The sequence below is a fragment of the Manacus vitellinus genome, unplaced genomic scaffold (assembly GCF_001715985.3).
Source record: "Manacus vitellinus isolate BGI_N305 unplaced genomic scaffold, ASM171598v3 scaffold_0_pilon, whole genome shotgun sequence".
Lineage (NCBI taxonomy): Eukaryota > Metazoa > Chordata > Aves > Passeriformes > Pipridae > Manacus > Manacus vitellinus.
Window position 1 is genome coordinate 38,511,063 of NW_021938789.1, and position 23,027 is coordinate 38,534,089.

At 40.6% G+C, this 23,027-nt stretch overlaps 1 protein-coding gene across 12 annotated transcripts in view; it reads right to left on the bottom strand.

Moving 5' to 3' along the window:
* TRIM2 (tripartite motif containing 2) overlaps positions 1-23,027 on the bottom strand; it is a 91,177-nt gene that overhangs the window by 60,581 nt on the left and 7,569 nt on the right. Inside the window, exon 1 of one of the 12 annotated variants that reach the window (XM_018071657.2) lies at positions 12,241-12,356. The exons of 9 other annotated variants lie outside the window; for them this stretch is intronic. The gene's annotated coding sequence lies outside the window, so the exon portion shown is untranslated. Of the gene's footprint in view, positions 1-1,240; positions 1,773-12,240; positions 12,357-23,027 lie in introns of those variants that run through there. 2 more of the 12 variants (XM_018071641.2, XM_018071677.2) reach the window with 2 other exon arrangements.

Genomic DNA, 23,027 nt, shown 5'->3' on the forward strand with positions numbered 1-23,027 from the left:
GTTTATATAGATTTTAACAAACTAAACCTCTTAATATGCTTTTTAAGCCCTACAGTTTATATTCTCAAGTTTATTAAAAACATTTACATTGTCTAGAACCTTCCATTAGTATCGCTAGTCAATTTAATTTCAGTTCTCACACAAGCAGGAATGTGGAATTTTAAGGAAAAAACCTTCTGATTATTAAAGCACAATAGTTGGCCACAGACTATTATCCAGGTAGTAAATCCACTGCCCTCAAAACCAAAAAATCCAAGGCTGGAACAGAAAGCAACTTTTCTTAAGTAAGAAATATTTATTTAGTCATTGTACTTTCACAACAATTTTCTCATTTGTCCCCATATAAATGAATAGTTATTTAATTGATTTGGCCTAATGAATGTTTGAGTTCAGGGCGATTTTCTTGGTCTATTTCTTGTCCTAGTATAGTACCTGGTACATAATTTCTAATTATAACCCCTTATTTTTACTTAAACCTATCAATCTGCCTGACAATCTGCCTAGACTGCATTTTGAAAATAGTAAAATAAACTAAAAGGGGGTAAATCAACCTACCTAAATAACCTATGGAGAGCTATGCACCAGTTAATGGCTCAAGTTACTCTTCACAAAAAGCACAACAACAGAATATGGCAACATTAACGTCAACTGCCAGAATCAAAAAAATTAACAACTGTGAAAAGTAGAGTGTCTCTCCTAATTAGACTTTGGCATTGTCCTCTCAGATTTACAGAGTCATTATTTTGCTTTGAATAAACATCACTATATCTTTCCTAGGCAAACTCCTTGGCTCTGTTTCAATTATTTCTTTTAAATATTAAAGAGCAGGAAACATTTGTTTTCCCTTGTCACATCCTGTCCTCTTTACATAGCATCACACAGTCCCCTTTGAAACGCCTGCTCTTACAGCAAGCCTGACACGCACAGTTCAATCAAAACATTTGCTATTGTCTTTTGCCAACTACAAACAAATTTCTGCACAAACACTGAAAAGGTTTAAAGGTTTCGACAGCCATTAAAGCCGAGCTAGCACGACTGTCAAAGAAAGGTGATGTCAAACTCGGCTTCCCCACTACCATCCTGACTTAAAGAAGAAAAAGAAAGACAAAGCAATTCACTCATTCACACAGCGGAGCTTCTGGCAAGAGCTCGCCCGCTGTAAAACCACTGCTCTCACAAAATACCTGAAAGCGGAAAAAACACACGAACAGTTAGAGATGAGTGTGAAAGGGTAACTTACATTATTTAGAAAGTCAGTGGGAAAGGACTGCTGCAGTTTCTTCGTTATTTTACACTGCTGTTGGCAGAGTAGACAACCAAAAAAGTTCACCTAAAGAAATCCCTCCTTTTAATTCTCTCTCTCCCAGTTAATTTACTCTAGAGTCTCTCACCCTGAAGAGATCCGACAGTCAAAAGTTTATCCCCTTGTATTTCCCAATGATATGGCCGACTTTCCTTGGACACATACCAGTGATGCAGTAAAAATAGACAAAAGAGGGGGGGAGGGAAGAAGCAATCTAGCTTGAGCCTGAATCTTCTTAACTCAGTGTTTTCTGTAAAAGCTGCTCTTATGTCAGAAGATCCCGTTCCTACTCTAACTTGCAGAGCACTGAGTCATCCATCTGGTTTTCATAAGCTGGAAATTACAGGCAAACCAGGGAATATACACAGTCCAGTTTTAGCAGAACTCCCCAGGCACCAGCCTTACAAGTAACCTGAGGTACAAAGGCTTTGAAAATAAACAACCAGCCCCATGCCGGGATGGTCTCCCGTCTGCAGATGCCTGACTGCTCCCCCAGGCAGCCCCCAGCAGCCCAGAGCACGACACACCACTCAAGAAGGTGGCAGCCGGGTCCTCCCCCGCCGCTGTGGAAACAAACAGACGCTACAGCCCTCCCTCCCAGCACAAACAGCCTCTCTGGAAGGGGGCAGGGAAATCCAGTGCATTACTTGAAATCGTTTAACAGTTTAGCAAGTCATTTAGAACAACGTGTTTTCTATAAACAGGGAAGTGGATGCTGATCCACTTACATCCTCTAAAGCTTCCAGGTGAGAAGCAAATCTATTGTGTTGATAGGTTTTGTTTCGTTTAGGTGGGTTTTTTCTCTAATAAGAGTCAGTGGACAGTTGCTTAATAGAGAACTTCTGAGGTGATCCAAGCTATTCATTACAAGAATGAACATTTTACCAAAAGTATCAGAAGTAAAATTTTGATAAGCAGCCCATGAAAGTCCATGACTCCAAACTCCCAAGTCACTTTCAGTCCCTATTTTCAGCTATTTAAAGGTCTAGAGCCCTGATTAAATTCAATATACCAAAGGCTTTAGGGGTCACCTATATTTTTGGATACTTCATGGCTTTTCGGTCAGTACTGAAGAATAATGTTTTCTCAATAAAAAATCAGAAAACCAATTTTAACCGATTTTATGGTGGATAAAAAAAGTTTTACCACTGCTTAAAACTAAGGTTGTTATCTGCATGTTCTTTACTTTAAAATAACAAGTTTTATTTAGTCTTTAGTTTTCCCAGAGGACTTTTTTAAGCTTTTCTGTTGGGAATAATCTTACCCTGTTTGAACAGTGAGACTCTCTAAACAAGGCAGCTTTCACTAAAGCATGGGTGAATCAGTACAGTGAGTCATTAACAAAATAAAAACACCATTGTAAACACTCTGCCTAAAAGTCCTGAGCCTTGTCACTTGCTCAGCTTTTCATTTTTGCACACTTAGGATTGTGCTGATTGTCTACTCATCTTGTACCTGGATCCAGGAATGAGATGACTGGACTGTTAAAGTCAAAAGCAGTTGAATTATTTAAAAGCCAAACCAAAACAACAACAACACCAAAAAAAAACCAAACCAAAACAAAAAAAAAACAACCACAAACCCCAAAAAACAACTAGACTCTAATCACTAGAAGCAAAGGAGGAAATTATAAATTCATTTTCTTTTTTTTTTTCCTGTGCTGTCACAAATCCTTCCAACAGTTGTATAACCCATTGAATAATTTCAGTCACATCAGGTAGAGATCTCAAAGGTATTATATTCCTACAGCTATTGTGAAAAAAGGCAGCCCTCCAGATGAGTGAAATACAATACAACCCAGTGATCCAATGTAAAAGGCTACAGATGAGTTCAGTTTTATTATTAGACACCAGAGCACGTCACACAAACAAGAGGTACGTGAGAACAGATTTCATGTGCCCTACTGCTCAGCTGCTACCATAGTTGTGTACCTTTGACCTGCATTCTAGCATTTTTCCCCTCCTCTCCCATCCAGGTAGTAAGCAGCAAAACACTTGAAATGCACAGACATCAGCTGAAGCAAATAATATTATTTTTTGAAACTGTAGTAAGCAGGGTTTGTTAACAGTTGAGTTATTCTCCCACTTAGTAATCAAGTGGGGTGAACTGACTACATCACATTTTTACCAGGACTGATACTTTCCATTAAACCAAATGACCTGATACTGGTAGACCAGACTTCCGAGTCTGGGGACAGAAATTATTTCACTGGATACAGCAGAGCAGCCCTTGTGTGGGTTTTGCTAGGCATATATGCTCTCTCCTCACTGTACTGTCACAGTACAAGACGAGTTGAATGACTATTATTTTTTGAATAAGAACGCATTTTTTGGTGAGACATGGTGTTAAAGTGGAGAGTAGGTGGGAGTAACCACTTTTTGATACTTGTGCTGACAGATATTTTTTCCCTCCAAGGAGTGAATGCATTAATTCACACTGATCTCTCAGGTGCTTTTCAATATGTCTGTCAATTTACATCAAAGGCAGCTTTCACAAATAACAACTCTGTAAGAAAACTTCAAGAAAATTCAAGATTCAAAAATAGATGACTGATTTTAAATGACCCTTCATTTCCCTGACACTTATTCACCATCTTTTTCTCTCTTTTTTTATATTCAAAATTGATTTCCTCTTTCGTATCATCCGTATTGGGGTACCAGCACCCTACTGTCCATAGATAGCTTCTGCCTCCAGACAGGCTAGCTGTGTGTCCCTTCAATGCTGCCTGGATATTACTAGGACATCATTTGATGCTCACTTTCTCACACTCTTGTCTCCATGACCTTTGAGGCAGTCAAGCACCATGTTGTTATATCGCACAGGGATGCTAGTTTTCTGGAAAACTGGAGATGGAAGATATTCAACAGTTTAACAGTGAGAAAATTTACTCTAGAAAGCTTCATATAGGAAAGACTCCAACAAAGAACAGATCAGATAGGGAAAACAACCGCCTAGGAGCAATCTGTCTTCTTGGAAAAAAAGATGCTTCCATTTAGGATGTTTTCAAATGCCAGATACAGAACCACTCTGTTATTTTCCATATTGATTTTTCACAGAGATCCACTATGTTAGCAATATTAGCAGGACAAGAGTGGAGTAGGATGCAGCTTAGATATTGATTATGCAGCTTTGTATGTAGATTCTTGAAAGGTTTTTTCAAACTTCATTGCATGTTCATTAAAGCAAGGAAAAAGTGACCCTCCTCAGTCAGTGATGGACAGGTTGTAATGCACAGTAGGTGGCAGAGTATGTATCTCTCTTGGCCTGAATTCTGCTCCCATCTAGTCTAGTGTGGTTGTATTGTGAGTGCTGAACTGTGAAGGTATAGGTGAAAGCATCCTGTTTTTCAACCTGTTCTTTGCAGCTTAAATACTGAGAAAGTGACAGGTGAAAGGTCTGGGTTTGGTAGAGGATGCACCTTGCCATTTGATTAGAATCTGTGAAATTACCTAAATGATAGAAGCTCAGGATAGTAGATTAACAAGCCAGGGTTTCACTACAGCTATGTGTTCACCTTTGATTTTAGCACTAGACCACTTGGTGTAGGATTTCGAATATGTTTATGCAGATTTCTAGTCGGTCATAGTTTAAGTCCTAGATAATTCTTCTGATGCAAACAAGCTTGCAGGCTTTGTACAGACTGAAAAACCTCAAGTCTGATAAACTGAGAAAAATCTACCCTTGGAGGAGTCCAAGGCAAAGCTTCAGTTCACTCACTGTCAATGACATAAAATAAGGCAGATTTTGGCACTGACAATAACACATTTTTTAAAGACAAATTAGCTGCGACATTATAAATCATCACCAGCATCTTTAAATCCAGCACAGGGAACAGCCATCTTGGGTCTGGATTCAGATGCTAAGCTTGTATTCAGTCTGGACTCATTATGTATTTTATTGTAGTACTTCAGCTTGGTGCCCAGTGACTTGAGTTTGGCAAAAGCCTGTCCCTCTCCAGAAAGGCACATAATTGTCAGCTGATCTCTCAAAGAGATAATATTGTGTGATAATCCTTTGCTGCCTGCTCCAACTGTTAGATGAGAATTGGGCTGTTTCAGTGCTTTTGATATTTTGCTTTATAATGCATGTATTTTGCTTTATAATGTATCACTTGTTTTCACAGAAAGAAATTCGCAGCTCAGACAAAAACATAATGCATTATAACCTTGATGTCATCATTGGAGAAGCCCCGTGGCTGCTGCTGTTTTCACTACAGCCTGCAGTAGCCCCTGGCTGTCCCCAGAAAAAAAGGGAGAATAAGCATAACACTAAGCCACTTTTTCTCATCAAGTCTCACTAACATCTGTGACTGCAGGGACTGGGGCTTGCCTAGGGCACATGAGCTCATTCTGAGAGCACTGGTGACGGATTAAAACGCAGCCTTTTCCCTTCTAAGTATGCTGGAATGATGATCCCTTTTTCCTACCCTGAAGCCCACAGGACAGGAGTTAATGGCTGTATACTTTGTATTCTTTAGGTGACAAGTCAGCAAACAGCATGCAATGCATATGTCATAGTGGTTTTCATCAGGGAAGGTTAAATATCAGAAGAACATAATTTCAAAAGACAAACATTAGACTGTTTTCAAAGGTTCCCTTTTCCCCTCTGGTTGCACACTCACAGGTCTTACCTTGCACTGAGAGCTTGTTGAACTGCCACTGAACAGATACAGTTGATTGCCTGACAGAAAACTGCTCTATGATAAAATGTATCAATTTTCTGCAAGCTATGAGAGGTGAATTAGCTCACAGGGGTCCACTGAATGCTGCAGCAGACACACACTTGGGATGTTATGGACCAGAGCAGGGGAAGAAAGACAACTGTAAGCCAAATGCTCAAGCTTCTTATGGAAATATACTATGAAACAGCAGGTAAGCCCACACTCTTCAAGCTCTAAGTTTCACTTCTGTGGCAACCATGTCCCTTAAACACGGGCATACAGTTTGTCCCATGCTCATGCTTCTGCTCTGTACTGCCCTAAATCATATTTGCTACTCTGCGAAATAACCACCAGCCCTGGCTCCTATAAAATTGTACTGTCTCAGTATCACTGTTTTTCAAAACTTTCATTCACATAAGTAAGCTTTCTTTCAAAAGCAAGTATCCAGGAAACACTGATGTAGGACGTTTTCATATGTCTGCATTCATGAAAAGTTCTGAACCAAAAGTAATGTGTCCAAATCCCTCTTTTTGTTTGAAAACATCATTCATCCAAGAATCAGAAATGTTACCATGTGACTGGTAACACAAAGAAATGAGCACATGAAGAATCACAGTGAACAGTTCAAAAGCAGCTCTGGGCCTGAAGTTGGTTCACAAGATACTTGTTGAATACTGGACACTTTGTTGGCCAAGATAAATAGAAAGGGCTATGCTTTCTTAAAAAAAAAATATACCATGCTTATATATTTCTTGGCTTAGTCTTTCTCTGACCTTGCCTGGAGCTATCCAGTCTTACAGCAGACAAAGGACTACTAACTGCATGGTTTATCCTGGACCTGTCCTGCCTTCCTGCCTTCAAGTAGAAGAAAGAGGTAAAAGAAGGTATGTTGAGGCCTTTGCATTGAAGAACCCAAGACTCCTGGGGAGAACAAACAGCCCCTGTCTCTCAGACTGGGCTGTAGTGAGGAAGACAGAGAGTAGGAAGAGAATAAGGCAAGGAGTGAAGAGCTCTGGGGAATTTTTTAAGGACTGCGAGGCAGGGAGGACAAGCACCTTAAATGGTTTCCAACACAGATGTTCAGGAGGATGGGATATGGGAGGCCTGGGAAAAAAGGTGGCACTAGGATGAGAGGAGAGGAGTTGTAGCAGAAAGATGAAGAGGCTGTGAACTTTGTGGTTGAGGCCGGGGGCACGGATGATAGAGCAGCTAGATGCCCTCCCTATACAGGCATGAGCTGCAAACTTGGTCTAATAATGAGGGGCCTCAGGCTACGAGACACTTAAAAGCCAGAGTGAAAGTCTGAGAGGGTTGAGGCTGTGCAAGGCTTTGAGGCAGATGGGAAAAAAGATTTTCTCTACTGAAAATCTCCTGATCTACATACCTCCTCTGCATATAAAAGATGCTGCCCCATCTCTTTCTATCCATAGGATCATCTCTTCCCACTCCTATATCCTCTCTTTTGCAGCCAGAGCACAGTAGCCCTGGCTCGCATTTTTCCACCTGTGTATTAGTGTGACAGCATAACATTTTCCATAGCCATTATGACCCAAGAAAATGCTTTGATGTAGCTCTGGATCACAAAGCATGAGTATCAAGCATAGATTACAAAGTTAGAGAGACAAGGAGGTATCAGGAGAAAGTGATAGGAAAATGGAGAGAAGGAGGCAGATTTCTTTAGACAGGTGGTCTCATGAAGGCATGCAAATGAAAACTGTAATATGCAGAAAGTTCAGCTATTGCAATGCTGGAGTTGATATTAACATCATCAAATACCTATCAGCTTGCTCTTACACATTCAAAAACTAATAGAAAAGAAGGCCAAGGGTACCATTATAAAGTTAAGCAACCCAATCAGAAGCAGAAATTAAACCACACATCTGAGAAAAGATTGTAATTCTCACAGTCCCGTTTCAGCCCTTAAGTAACCAGCCTTTCTATTGCCATTAGTGAGAGTTTTGCCAGAATAAGGCCTGAAGAATTCCATGCCAGAATATTACTATACCAAACAACATTTGACAGTTAAGGTACATTAGGGGGTTACACCATACGTTAGGGAGCATTAGGTAAGGTGTCAACTGAAGATGCTGCATAAGAAGAAAGATGTCAAGAAGAAAGCAAGCCCCAGTATGATTTCATTTCAGGAAGGGAACTGCAGTACAATTCCTGAATCTTAATGGATACTATGCTTCTCAGTTTCACATGCTGTGAACCAGCAGTGATAAGAGGAAATGGCTGATGACAGCCATGATAATTTTTTTTTAGACAGCAGCAACCAGGACAGAACACAGCAAGCTACCCTCTTAATTAGGGACATTTTATGCTACGAGCTTAAATTGCTGCTTTCTTAGACCTTTGGCAAAGGCAAAAAGGAAGGAAAATGAAATATTTAAAAGCTTCTTCATGGATGAAGAAGCGGTGGCACCTATAATATTTCCTGCCTACTTGAGCACATACTGGGATACAATTTGTTTTCTGGGCCTGAGAGAGGTGAGCTAGAGAGGCATCAGGGTGGACCACCCAGAAGCTGCAGCTAATATTATACAATATACAATATCCTGTATGCACCCTAAAAGAAGGTAGCTTGCAAGACTCTGCCTTTTACACACTATCAAAGCAAAGCAGCAATGCAGACAGCCTGTTCTGTAAGCCAGTGATTCCAGTAAGAAGAAAGTTTAGGGCTTGCCTATGGAGTTCAAGGGAACGTCCTCCCAGCATAAGAGCAGAGCAGAGCCATAATACACTGCTGTTTGTTTCTCTCAGCATTGCTGGCTAGCAGGGAGGCCAGGCATATCAATCAGACAGGAGGGAGAGAAGTCAAAGAAACCAGTGGACACTGGTAGATACAGATGATTTAAGGCACTACAGACCTGAAGACCACTTAGCCACTGCAATTCACTGTCTGCCACGAGCAAGGAAGATAGGAAGTGATCCCTTTTCTGGCCTTGGCCCAAGTTTTCCATTATATTTCAGGTCACCCTGCAGAATGGGCCCTGTGGCAAATCCCTGGTTGAGAAACTCCTCTTTTCTCCTGGGCTGAAGTTTGCACCTATAACCTGCCTAGCAATCCTTTTCTTTCCTAAGTGCAGTGCCTTCTCCAAGTAACACCATCAAAATGAAATGCACATATGAGAAGAAGACTGTCTGCTCTTGATGTATGAGTGAGATCTGGGTACTACAGCCCTGCTGCTCTTTCTTTTTTAATAGAAAAGGCTGCATGCTTAGCATTTTTCATTTTTTTAGAACCAACCAGTATGTTCCACTTTAGTGGCAACAATATCCCTTACCTAGAAAAGGATCTAATAACTAGGAAAAGGGACCTGGAAAAGAAAAACTCAAACCACAAATGAAAGATTTTAAAAGCTTTCATAGGTATGGGTAAAAATTGAGGATATTAGCATGGAGGATAGTAGTCAGAGGGTTTAGATTTAAGAGAGAGGGCAACTTACCCAAGGAAGCTGAGGAGGGGTTCTTTGCAAATCTCAGCCTTTATCTCTATGGAGACCTGAGTTCGACTGACAGTGATCCATTTTATAAGGAATTCTATTCAAACCTGACAGAAGGCTGCCATTGCTTCTTTCAGTCCTTCAGACTTTTTCCTGCTACCTGACAGTTCAGTTTCCTGGTCAGACTCAAAAAGCTGATGGGAGGGGGGCACATGAGGTATTTCACTCACAGGCTCTCCCTTATCATAACCTTAATTCACGTGTGTCAAGCCCGTAGGACACAGCAGCAGAGCACCTGCTAAAAGTCCAAAACCTGAGATGAAAATAACCCTTGAAGCCTTCTGCTTTCACTAAAAATTCAAATGCACAGTGTCATGAATTACAGCTCTAGTAACTCAAAACTCTTATTAATTCAAAGTTGTTCTTTCCCAAGAAATCGATCCACTTTGAGAGCTGGCCTGACATTCTCAAGGGCAATGAAGGGGAAATCTGGTAGTCTTAGTAATCTGGTAACCATAAGTATATTTGGGAAATACTGCTCAGGGTTTCAGTTAACTCAAAATTAATACCTTCCATTGAGTGCTGAACAACTGAACAATAGCTATATTACAAATGTGCCTGCATTTTCCTCAACCACAGGAAAGTGTTGGCAAGTGATCCTGCAGTCAACATACAGTGCACCTACAGAGCCAGAGGAAGAGAATGAATCGCAGTAAAAACACAGCCCTGGAAGCAGATTTTAGTTCTATTTCCAGCTTTCTTGCAGATTTCATTTCCCTCTTTTGTAGATTGAGGACAATATGCTTATCTGCTTCCCAGGCCATCTGAATGCTCTATTAATGAGTACAAATAAATAATTTTGTTTTCACAAACTGCCTACCATCTCAGAATCAAAAATTGCAATTATAGCTTATGCAGTTCAGAGCATTTTTTTTAAATGAAGGATGTTGATTCAGCACCTTGTTTTAGCAAGCCCTATGAATACATCTTCAAAATGAGCTCTCTAGGAGGAAAAAAATCAATTTTAATCTTCTGCCTGTTTACCCTGATGCAAATCAAACAGGCAGAGTCTGCCCCTACAGAGCCAGCCATGTTGTGCTGAGCTCGTGATGCGCAAGGGAGTTCTTTCTTTAGTCAAGAGAGAGACAATGTGGTAAGCATATTGATTACTCCTAACTATGTACTGAGAGAGCACAGCAAAAACTCCTAGGTGTGTATCTCATGGCTTTCACTGTTACTTAAGTACTGAGATCCTGCTTTCTTAATCTAGATAAAAAACAATTTCATTTCCATCTTTACTAATCAAGGGTTAGTATCTATCTGCTACTTAGAGCGAATGAAACACTGAAACACTCTGGCTTGTGTTCACAGCCTGGCACAGAAGCAGCTTATTGCTGTAATTAGCTTTAGTTCATACACTACCACACATGCACTGTATTGCTGTAGAGGAGGCTCAATCTCAGAGCTGAACAACCATCAGCATCAACACCCACCTAGTTAAAATGTACCAAGTACAATAGCTGCCCATAATCTAACCAGTTTTATTTGAAAGCTTTTGTCTGTCTCTTAGCCACTGCTTCCCACACATAATATTGCTTGACTGGCCCTCTGCAATTCACAACTCACTGATGTGGTCCTTAAGATCCTACAGATGAGTAGGAGAGTTGAGCCAAAGGTCTCTAGACTGCATCAGGGCTGTCTGCAGAAGCTGTGCACAGCCCCAAAACACAAGCAGCACAGCAGAGATGAGGGCACAACCCCCAGTGCATCCCCCTATTGGGTACATCCATAGGGGGCAAGTTAAACAAGCTGAAAGGAATATAGTATCAGGTCTAGCTTTGGATTTGCTTTTTTTTTTTTTTGGCATGACTCAAGGCTAATGAAGATCTGATTGAAACTTACTTTCCTGTATTTTAAAAAGAGGAATAATGAACACACTTATTTACAGTGACTGCTACTTTTTTCCCCCAGGTATCTTCTAGTCTGAGCCTCACTTACCACATGAAACCTAGACACAGACTTGCCAAAACTTCAGGAGCAGACCAGTTCTAAGATTCTGCATAGTGGTCAGCTCTAACAGGGCCATTAAGATTTTCTTTGCTGGTGTAAATGGTAAAAGAAAAAGTATAAAAAGTCCATCAATATATGCTATGCAGGACTAAGTTGAAGAATACTGTCCAAGCAGGTAATATTTTATTTCAAATTCTGAAAATTAGAAAGGGCATATTAAAGATGCAAGCTCATTCCATCTTTGCAGTCTTTTGCTCTGTGGAGCTCTGAACATTTCCCAGTAGCGCTCAACAAAGAGGACTGAAATCTCTGAACGTAACTTTGCTTTTCTACTGCTAGGCGTATATCTTTGAATATGACAGCACATATCAACATTTTGGGGAGCATTCATTTTATAGTATCTAATTTCTAGCCATTTCACAGTTTTCTAAACCACAATACTCATGACCTTGCAAAAACTGCTGGTGTTTGAAATATGACCGGATGATCAAATATGGGAAATGTAGCTAAAAATAATAACTAGATTCAGATTAAATAAATTAATACATATATATGCACATATAAAAAAATAACCCAGTAAGTTGAAATGGGTTGTGTTACTATTAACTTCTTCTCTTTTGCCTCCCAGGAAGGTCTCATTTGAGATTGAAATCGTGTGGTCCTTGTAGTCATGACACTGCATACAAAGTAGCTGCTCTTTTACTTTAGACAGAGGAAAATACTTTAATAGCTGCCTCTCTGAATGACAGCGCCTACCTGCCTTGCTAAAACACGCCCTTAGTCTTATGAGAAAAGCCAGAAGACAACAGAAAGCTACTTACTAGTATTCCATAGAGTCCACGCAGGAGTATTAGAGGCTGAAATTCGCTGTGCCTCTGATCAGAAGATTTAGCTCCCTGCATTCAGACAGTTGGTGCCATTACGGCCATCGGGCGGCTGAGTTAAAGGGTGGCCTTGCACAAACATAAACAGCTTGTCAGCACAAGCCAAAGAGGCGGGTCTGCCCTGCCAGCCACAATGCGAGCCAATGATTAGCTTCTTCGCATTCTGGGTGTTCAAGATATTGCATTTCATTCTTAAGCAGGGGAACAAGGGGGACTGACTGGGAAGGGCCAGTGCTCCACAGTTTGCTGCTAGGCATTAAAAGGCTTAAGGTGGAAGGAAAAAAAAATCAATAGGTCACTTCAGGAAAAGCACATATTTGATGTATATTCATACAAACACTTTTAGAGAGCCCGCAGGCATCTCCAATGCATTGTTTCTTTTAGGTCAATCAAACATACGAACGAATGAACAAAAAACCTGAAAATTAAGTCTAGTTCATATTCACTGTAAAGAAGTTTTACTTGCAAAGTCTGATTTTTCTTCTCTTCACTCTTTTTCTTACTCTCATCCTTCCTAACATGCTTTATTTGCTGACACTGGCATTTCTCACTTCTCTGTCACAAATGTCTTACCCTGACCTTCATGACCTGACCCTCCAACCTTCATTGATCCTCCTATGCCTGCTTCTCTTCACCTCCATCTTAACTGCTTATTCTTTTGGTCCTGATTGCCCTGAATGAGCAGAGTCACAACAGAGGTACCTTATGATAAGGTTCTGTGAGAGAACCAAGTTGATGTAGCAACTTACTGCTGTTAAAAGCGGAGGTGTTGAGTCTCTCCTCTCTTCAGCACTACACCGTGGCCCCCCATCATTCAAGGAACGGTAATGTAGCACAGAAGCAAATATTTCTCTGTCAGTTTACTGATCTTAACACAGAGACAAAAGAGGTACTGCATGGAGTGAATACTCCCTGAAATACAAGCTCCTGCTAATCTTGCCTCAGATCTTGCCATCTATGATCCCACCTGTCTCTCCAAGTTCCTCTCTCCTTTGTTTGAACTGAATTGTTCCTAGTTAATTGAATACTCTGCTTACAGCTGCTGATCCCATTTCATCCCAGCTCTGTCCTACTTTCTTATGCCTCTAGTTTGGCTGTGAGGCCTGTCTGCTACCAACATCACTCTCATCAAGTGTTTTATAATAACTCCCTGCATAAATATCATGCTTTGTGCTTCAAGCTTCAGGCTCTTTGAGCTCTTTTTTTGCTTTGGAAATAACTAAAATCCTCCTTAAAACCCATGCCATCGTTTTGGCTTTAACCATTTTTTCTTTGACCTTTCTGATTAATTCTTCTCTCAGCATCTACCCCTTCCTCCCTCACAATCCCAAAGGCACCCTACTCTTGTTATAGTCTGTCCAGCTTTTACTATTTGCTTGTGCAGACTCCTGTACCACTTTCTGTTAGTGATTTACAAGCATCCATATGTATTTTTCAGCTTTCTGATTTTCTCCAGTCCCATATTTCACCCTGTGTTTTAGCATATTGTATTAAATGCCTTCACAGCTCCTAATTTTAAGATCCTTTTCTGGGGTCAAATTAAAGCAGTGCAATCACACTACATTCATTTCTGTGTAGTCTTGGCAAAAGTAATTTCTCTCCCCCTCTGCTTTGGTAATGGAGTTGAACACCCCACAGAAGCAGATGCTGGAGTTAGCACCTCGTTCAGATGGGAAGGCATATCACAGCTCTCGGGCTTCTGCTGACAGGCTGCACGAGAGTTCTGGCATATAGAGCTGCATCACAATGTATCGGGGTCACATTTGCAAGTATTTCTTCACAGTGAGACATACTAGGCACGTTCCTCAATGATATCTGAGATTCTGGTGCAATTGCACAGCTCCATCAGCTGCCACCCAAGTACATAACCTACACTGCCTTTACTTTTACCCAGATTTCCTACTTAGTTAACTCTGTGCTATGCACACTAACAATATTATTTTACCGGAGCTTTTTTCTAATACTTTTAACATGCAAATCTCTGCTGAGATCCCTTGTGTGATCACAGTATTTGATTACTTTAATTATTTTGATTAGTGAGCCTGGATCTTATTCCCAATGCACCTGCATTGTTTTCCACAAAAAATTCAGCAATTGAGGTTATCTTTTATTCCACACCACAGCCAAATTGCCTACACCCCTATGAAAGCCATCTTTCTTGTCCTGAACTTCAAGGCCTTTTCAGAGTTTCTTCTTTCTTATGGATCCACTCCCACAGCTCTCTTCATCACAAGGCTTGTCTTTTCAGCTTTCTCTCTTCCTACAAAGCTCTCTTTTCTTACCTTGTCCTCTATGAAGAGAATGCCCTGCTTCATCAAATCAAGTTACCTATTCTTCTTTGTTTTCTACAATCCACTTGTCACAAAATATAGAAATAATGTATCAGTACGAGAGTGAGGAACAATAAATAGTCAACAAGTCACTCCAGAAGGAGGGATGTTTCATCTGTGTATATAAATAATATGTGCTAGAAATCTTCTACCATCAACCATATATCATGTTATGCACCTTACACTGTTATATTTTAAGGAACAGGACAGGCATGAAAAGCCCTTGATGGATATGCATCAAGTGCCCAAACACTGTCCATGAGATTGTGAAAAGACTGCTATGAAAAGACTGTTTGTAGATGCACAAGAGAAAGCAAGCTAGCTATTGCATCTCTGATTCCCATGGCAATTTATTTAAGATGCTAATTCAGTGTAGCCACAAATAAAGAAACAAAAGAGAGAGCAAGAATGAGCTGATTTAGTGGACTATGTTGAAAAGGCACACTTTAGACAAAGTCACCCTGGGTACAAGTCCTGCGACTCTACTAACAGAATTATGCCAAGGATGAAGCTGCCTCTTTGTCCTTAAGCCTTGTATGACGTAGGAAAATTGTTATCAGCACTGCCAATGATACCAACCCAATCACCAGCTAAGTGTAATGGCCAAGTTGATTTAACAACTTACTTTTACCAAAAGGGTCATCCTGCCCCCTCTCTTCACCACCATTCCCAGCTGCACAGGCCTGCCCCTCTCTCATGCACGTTCCTGGAATGGTGTGAAAGCTCACAGACCAAATTTGTTTTGCTGGGTATGTTTTTCAGACAGGTTAATGATCTGACTCATCTCCCTGCCATGTTAAGCAGCCCAAGAGCCAGCAGAGGTAAATAGTAAGCACATGCAGCTGAAAAAGGAGAGGGAAAAAGGTGGAGACCAGAATCACCACCTTTTTCATAAGCAAAAAGCTGACTGTCATCCCTAGAAGCTACTATCTATTCTGGGGTGAAAATTAAAACTCTGACCCCCAAAACCATGTCATCCTTAAACACAAGGTCACAAAAGCTCCTGTAACCCCTTGCTTGATTTCAAGCAAGAACTAAAATGTTTTACTGAAATGTGTTTTCTAAAGGAAGGTGTGGTTTTATTTTATTAAAATGCAAGTTTCTGAAAACATAGTAATAGTTTGTTTTCCTATGGAAAAATTTGGATAGGAGATATATTTTGACAGGCAAAAAAATGAAATATTTAAGTTTTCTGCATCTGAAAACAAAATATTTGGGTTCTCTTCAACATCTTCAGTAATGACTTGTATGCAGGACTCAAAGGAATACTAAGTAAGGTTGCTGATGACACTAAACTGGGAGGAGCTGTTGACTCCCTTGAAGGCAGGGAGGCCCTGCAGAGAGATCTCTACAAATTAGAGGGCTGGGCAATCACCAACCATATGAACTTCAACAAGGGGAAGTGCTGGATTCTACACCTGGAATGGGGCAACCCTGGCTGTACATCCAGACTGGGGAATGAGATGCTGGAAAGCAGTGCTGTGGAAAGGGACCTGGGGGTCCTGGTCGATGGCCAGTTGAATCTGAGTCAGCTGTGCCCTGGCAGCCAGGAGGGCCAACTGTGTCCTGGGGGGCATCAGGCAAAGCATCACCAGCCAGTTGGGGAAGGGGATTTCCCGCTCTGCTTTCCACTGGTGCGGCCTCACCTTGAATATTGTGCGAAGTTTGGGCACCTCAGTATGAGAAAGACATTAAGCTCTCAGAGATCATCCAAAGGAGAGCAATGAAGATGGTGAAGGGCCTTGAGGGGAAGCCGTATGAGGAGCGGCTGAGGGCACTTGGTCTGTTCAGCCTGGAGGAGACCGAAGGGAGACCTCAGTGCAGGCTACAACTTCCTTGTGAGGGAAAGGGGGGGGGCAGGCACTGATCACTCTCATGACCAATGACAGGACTCAAAGAAACAGCATGAAGTTGAGTCAGGGGAGATTTAGGTGAGATATCAGGAAAAAGATTTTCACCCACAGGGTGGTTGGGCACTGAACAGGCTCCCCAGGGAAGTGGTCACAGCACTGTCACTCAGACCAAGTCTGTCTGAGTTCAAGATGCATTTGGACAATGCTCTCAGGCACATGGTGTGATTCTTGGGGTAGCCTGCATAGGGCCAAGATTTGGACTTGATGATCCTAGTGGGTCTCTTCCAACTCAGCATATTCTATGATTCTATTATATGATTCAGCAGCCTCATTATATGATTGCAGGCTCCATGCCTAACATTTTGACTCTGTCCCCTTTCATATTACTATCCATGCAACTGGCTTCTACTTTTTATTGTTTGCTTGCTAAAACTATTTTTTTAAACTTTTCCCATTTTGTGGCCTCAGCCCAGCCTCACTCTGTCCTTTCTTCTCAAAACACAAGTTCAGCTGGATGCTATTTTGCCTGTCCTTTGTGTCTCCTTTTGGGGGCCAACAAGGAACCTCAGGTCCCCTGAGGCTCAGCCTGACCAGTTCATATCTATTCTGATGCTGGGAGTAGACTTGGCCTGCTTCTCCAGCAGTAGCCACAGATGCTGCAGAATGGACCTGAGTGAGAAGATTTTTGTCATGTTTTACTGGCCTGCTGTCAATTATAAAGTGAATCACAAATTATTCCCAGAAAGCACACAAGCTCAAGCAATGGAAGACTTGAGACAGTGACAAAAGAAGTGAAACTTTGTAGCTGAATTGTTTCATATTAAAAAGGAAAACAAATGTCAGAAATGGCAATGGGAAGAGACCATGTGCAGATGCAGCACACTAACATATGAGGCTGCAATCAATGGGAACTTGGGCTCAGTCCCAGTTCAGACCATGTGCATTTTGAACTTTGAGCTCTTGGACCACTTCCTAATTAGAGAGCCAGCAACACACTGTGGAACTATTTAACCCTTTGCTGGTGCCTCCTGAGGTTTAGCAAGTGCCAGAGAAGACTGGGGATGTATCTAACCTCTGGAGGCCACATATACTATAGGAAGTATCCCCCTGCCCAAATGGCTTAACTGAAACAACTCCTGTCAGCACCTCTCTCTTCATGCCTCTCACATAGAAAGGTCAGGTTTACAACTACTCCTTCCTGCACTGCTGAACAATTGCTGGAATCTCCCCCTAATGTGCCAGCTTCCTATCCAGAATCTGCCTCTCTTCAAGGCTTGTCATGGTTCCTTCACCCTCATCAGTAATGCTACACGAAGGATCAGATCAAACGGAGATATGCGCCGGAACTTAATAGTGTAAATAACAGCACACTGCACATGGAGACTTGTGTCTCTGCTCCACAGGAGTGGAAAAGCAGCAGAGTATTATGGAATGGTAACTGTACCCAAAAATACAATTATAGCATTAGAAGCTGTGTGGAAAGAAAACAAGGGCTATACAGCTGATGTACATCAGCAGTTGTCATGTCTGACTATCACTGGTGTTCTAGTTAGAGCTGCACTAGTGATTTTATTTTTTATATCCCTCTGTAAAGTGGTAATATTATGTCTTACCTATTTCACAGGGTAACCCCTACATCAGCAGGGGTTTTTTTTAAAATTTCCTACCACCTCTGAGGTCACTTATTCCAAACATAACACAAATGCTCTAATAAAAGGATGCACCTCCAAAAATATATGCACTGTGGGCAAAGATTAACTTTGGGGTTGTAGAACATAGTAAACCTACTTAGACAAGAAGCGAAGCAAATCAGCCTGTCTTGGGCACCATGCTGCCATAACTGGCTTCTATACCCAAGCTGGCTATAAGCTACTTTGAGCCTTGCTATACTACACTACAGGCATTTCTCTATTAAATTATGTGAATGAATCTAGAGACATTTAAATTCCACTATTGTTTGGGGGCAATTCATGCACTTCTAGAGGGATTTTTCAAAGAGTGCTGAAACACCCTTTGGCTCTGATTAGCTTCAGAGCCCACAAAAATATTTCAGAAGGACAAATGTTTTGGTTTTGAAGCAGACCTACATTCTGAGTGTCAGGTACTCTGACAAAAAGCCAAAAAAGAGCTACAGACACTAGTAGCACACACATCCACCCTAATTTCAAAATACAAGGTGACTTGTCTCCAAGGAATGCTTTTCTACAGAACAGCATAAACATTTCCAGCAGTATCTCTGGAACTGACAAATTCCTTATTAGGTATGGCCTTTGCAATGTGAGCTTGTTTACAAAGAAAAAAAGATCACCTTTCCAGTTCCTTGCAATTCTCTGTGAGCTGAGATGTTCCTGCTCACACAGAAGAACTCAAGGGAGATATTCAAAAGAACTCTTTTGCAAAGAGCTTGCTGTTACACAACAAACAAATACAGTTAACTAGAAGACTGCCTTCAAGATAGCCATGGTTCATGCTCCCATTAGAAACCCTATTCATCTTGAACTCAGCAGTAAATATCCCACTTGCTTCCTTGGCACAGAACCAAACCTCTGCATCAACAAGAGCAAAGGATGCTCACAGACCAAGAGGTATTTGCCCATCACAGGAAAAATGCCCAGATTAGCAATGCAGTGACCTTGGTTCAAAGAAAGCACTTTAATATGTGCCTTCCTGCCAAGCATATGAGAACTCCCGCTGATTTCGCTGTCACATCAATGAGGTCAGCCATGGATTTATCCAGGAACTGAAAGGAATTAACTCCCTTCACACATACACACCCCATTGAATAATGGCCAGAGTGGTCTGCGCCTAATGGTGCAGATGGGACTTGTCCCTCCCCTCTCCCAGTGCGGATCAGGAGTTTTACCTCTCCTCGAATGAGACTACCCATGCATTTTATTCCTACTTGCTGAATTGGAGGGAGGGGGATATCAAGAAAAATGCTATACTCAACTTATCTTTTCCATACCCTTTCTACTGAGCAAGCCTAGAGAAAATGTGCTAGTTACCTAGCATGCAGAAATACTTAAATAATTTAAATGCTTGAAACTGCAGAGACACAACAAAGGTCAGAATCATTCACCTGGATAAAGAAATGCCTTTAAAAGATAGTGGTGTGTACTGATAGAAGCCTGCAAGCAAACACAGCAGTCCAAGTTTTCAATATCCTCATATAACAGGGTAGTAAGAGGGAATTTTGATGAATTCCAGGTGTTCTCAAGTCAAGTTCCTAGTGATTACCTATTCCCTATAAAAACAGGGACACGCTAGTTCTCAAGCAAAGCTCTGTTATAAAGGTATTCTGAGCAGTAGGAAAGGGAAAGAAGACCTTAATGTTAGAAGATACTACACACTTTAGCAATACAGGAGAACTCAAAATATAAAAGTCCTCCTGATCCAAGTAGCACATGGCTAAACCTGTCATGTAATCAGAACCAAACCACCCCCACATCTGGATTTAATTATGTCATGCCATTTTATAGCAGTCTAAGAAAAGTGAACTGGGGGTAAAAATAATCCCAGAGTAATTCTTGAGTCAATCACACATATAAGAACCTGAGTGAAAATGGATAACAGACAACATCAGCAGACTGAGCATACAAAGGTTCTTATTAAAGGCAAGAAAAACAAAGAAGTGTACAGACAAATGGCTCACTTCAGAATGAAAGCACCTCCCACAAATTTCTGTATGGCCTATAAAATTCAAGCAAACCTACGAAACGTGCATACTTGAAAGAATGGAGTTCTGTTCAATATGCTCTCGCTGACTTGAAAAGAAATGGAATTCATGGAATGCTAAAATGCTTCAGAAATACATATACATATTTAAAACGAATTCTCCATAAGAAGTATTTGTATGACTGTATGTATACACAGCAACTGTAAGTTACAGGGAGAAATCTACATAAGAATTTGTAATTAATTTTAATACTTGTAATTAATACACAAGTAGCATGAATTAAGAATTAAACATGACATTTAATTATTTATTCAATGTGAGTCTAAAATCAACTAAATTATATATTTTCATTTGAAAACAAAAAAGTCTAGATAGTTTTCTTGCAAATGTTAACTGAAGGGAAGGAACTTAAAGTCTTTTGAAATATTACCTAGCCAGCAAACAAGCTTGGAGATACTGTATATTCTATCTCAAGCAAATAAATAAATTTTAAAAAAACATATATGCAAAAAGCAATACCAATGCTATCTAAATTAGTAAGGGTTTTCTGAAGGTATGCAGCACGAAATAAAATTATAATCTCTATAACCTGGATCCAGCATCACTACATTAATATGAAATGTAGCATTTTTACATTAATATGAAATCAGTTCCATCTCAGTCTGCTTTTTGTTCTATTTAACAGACACTTATATTAAAAAAACCTTTCTTCCAGCCTTCATTCTTCTTATTGCTTTAAAAGTAATGAATATTCTGTCTCATTCCTTGAGCGAGGACCCTCTGATGTTGTTAAAACAGTCACAGCTGCCCTACTGCATCACAGTGCTCTACCAGGGCCTTTGTGTTGACCCAGGCTACAATATGTATTAAATTATAGCTCACACACTGTGATTCTGTTCGCATGCAAGGAAAAAAATCTGTGTGAGGTAATATTGCAGTGTTTGGATGAACAGCAGGCCTTGAAAATTTGTGTGCATTCACTTGTGCTTTTCTGCATGCTCGTCAAGGTCAGCAATGTGGCACGTTTAAAGGATTGTTGTTTGCTCTTGGCTGCTTTCTGACTCAAGTTCAAGCTGAAAGAGACCGCACAGAGGGCGGCTGTGATAATTGCAATGTAATTGCTAAAATTCAGCAATTGCTTGGATTAATGCAGTTACTTTAAAGCCATATTTCTTGGTCATTTTAATGACAGGTTAAAGACAGCAAAAAGCACAAGTCAGCCAGAAAGGAAGCTTATATTGTAGTCCATTCCACTGGCATCCCTAGATATGATGATGCCTAAAATCCGTTGATACTGCAGAGGATTCAGGAGCATTAATGTCCACAATACAAAATAACAGGACACAGGCACTCTGGAAGAAAATATTCTGCAGATTGAAAAATCTATTTAATTTGGGAATGAGGGAAAAAGTCAAGTTTTCCCAGTAGCATTTCAAAAAATGAAACTGAAGATGGTCCAGTCTTTTTGCCTTTCACTTCCTTCCTCATCCACAGTAATCTCAGACTCTACAGCAAGTTCCAGTACCACTTTTTGGAAGGGGAAGAACCCACAGAGGTATTTAATATGATCCTCAACAGAATAAATTACCATTCAGATTTTTTTTCTAAGAAATCTTGTTACAGCTATACTTAGGAACTTGCTACACAGAGGTACTGAATGCCATGATAATTGCCCAAAGCAGCATTTTGTTGTCAACTGTGCATTTTTAGTGCATTTTGGTAGGATGATCTGAAAGCATAGTAATTTTATATTTCTCCATTAAGTGACCATGCTTCAGCATTTAATAGATTGACAGTATTTAGGGGCTAGTGTCAAATCTTTCATGCTAGATGTTTGTCTCATTAAAAACTTCAGCTAAAATCATTGAGACTAAGAAAAATCAGATTGCTTTGCATGACAAAAATTCACGTCTTTATTTCAGAACCACTAAAATCCTCTGGTTTGCAGTAGAAGCCTGAATATTAAACAATAGGGAGTGGTTTTATTCCAGAAAATGAATTTTTTAATATCTCATGAATATGTACACTAACTTCACTGTGTCCCGATGCATACTCACTTGGGAGACAAATTTTTTATGTGATATAGGCATGTTGCTTTCTCTCCTTTCCTAGTGTTTGTGTGGCATACCTTAAATATAAACCTTGCAGCAGAGAACAATATTAAACAAGGCACATCACACCCAGTTCAATGAAAGGGGACAGTTTAAGTTCACAAGGCACTGAAGGAAACTCTCTGGTATGAGAAGTATTCCCATGGGCAGCTCTCTCAGAAGAAATATTGTCTTACAAAAATTCCCCAATATGGAATATTGCTCTTTTTATTGCATACTGTACTAACACTATTTCCTCACTGTCAGGGCTGTTCCTTCCCTAATTGCAACTATATTAGCCAGCTCAAGAGCTCATGGTGGTCAAGGAGTGCGCTTTGCAGGTGAGCAATAGTGGAAGGTCTTGGTCCAGACAGAACCAGTGGAATCTGTTCAGTGAATGAAGCCAAGTGAATGGGAAAAAGAGACTCCTCTGTCACTGTATTTTTCCAAGTTGGCTCTCTGTGGGATCATACTTTTGCTATAGCAAATAAAATGGTCAACAATTGTTGGTAGCAACAATTAAGCCATACATTGTGCCTTTTGGAAAATGATGGATGGAGTTTCTTGTACCATCCTCAGCCCAGCTGCACTCTTTGTCAATTCCTCCTTCATGAAAGTTGTGCTATTTGAGCTTCTGTTCTGAATCAGTAGATAAACAAACTACTGTGGACTTCTTTGTACACAAACCCATTGACAAATAGTCCTGTGAAGAGACAGCAATCCACTGACCTAGAGAATTGCACTGCCAGTGTGATAGGCAGCCCTACACTTACTT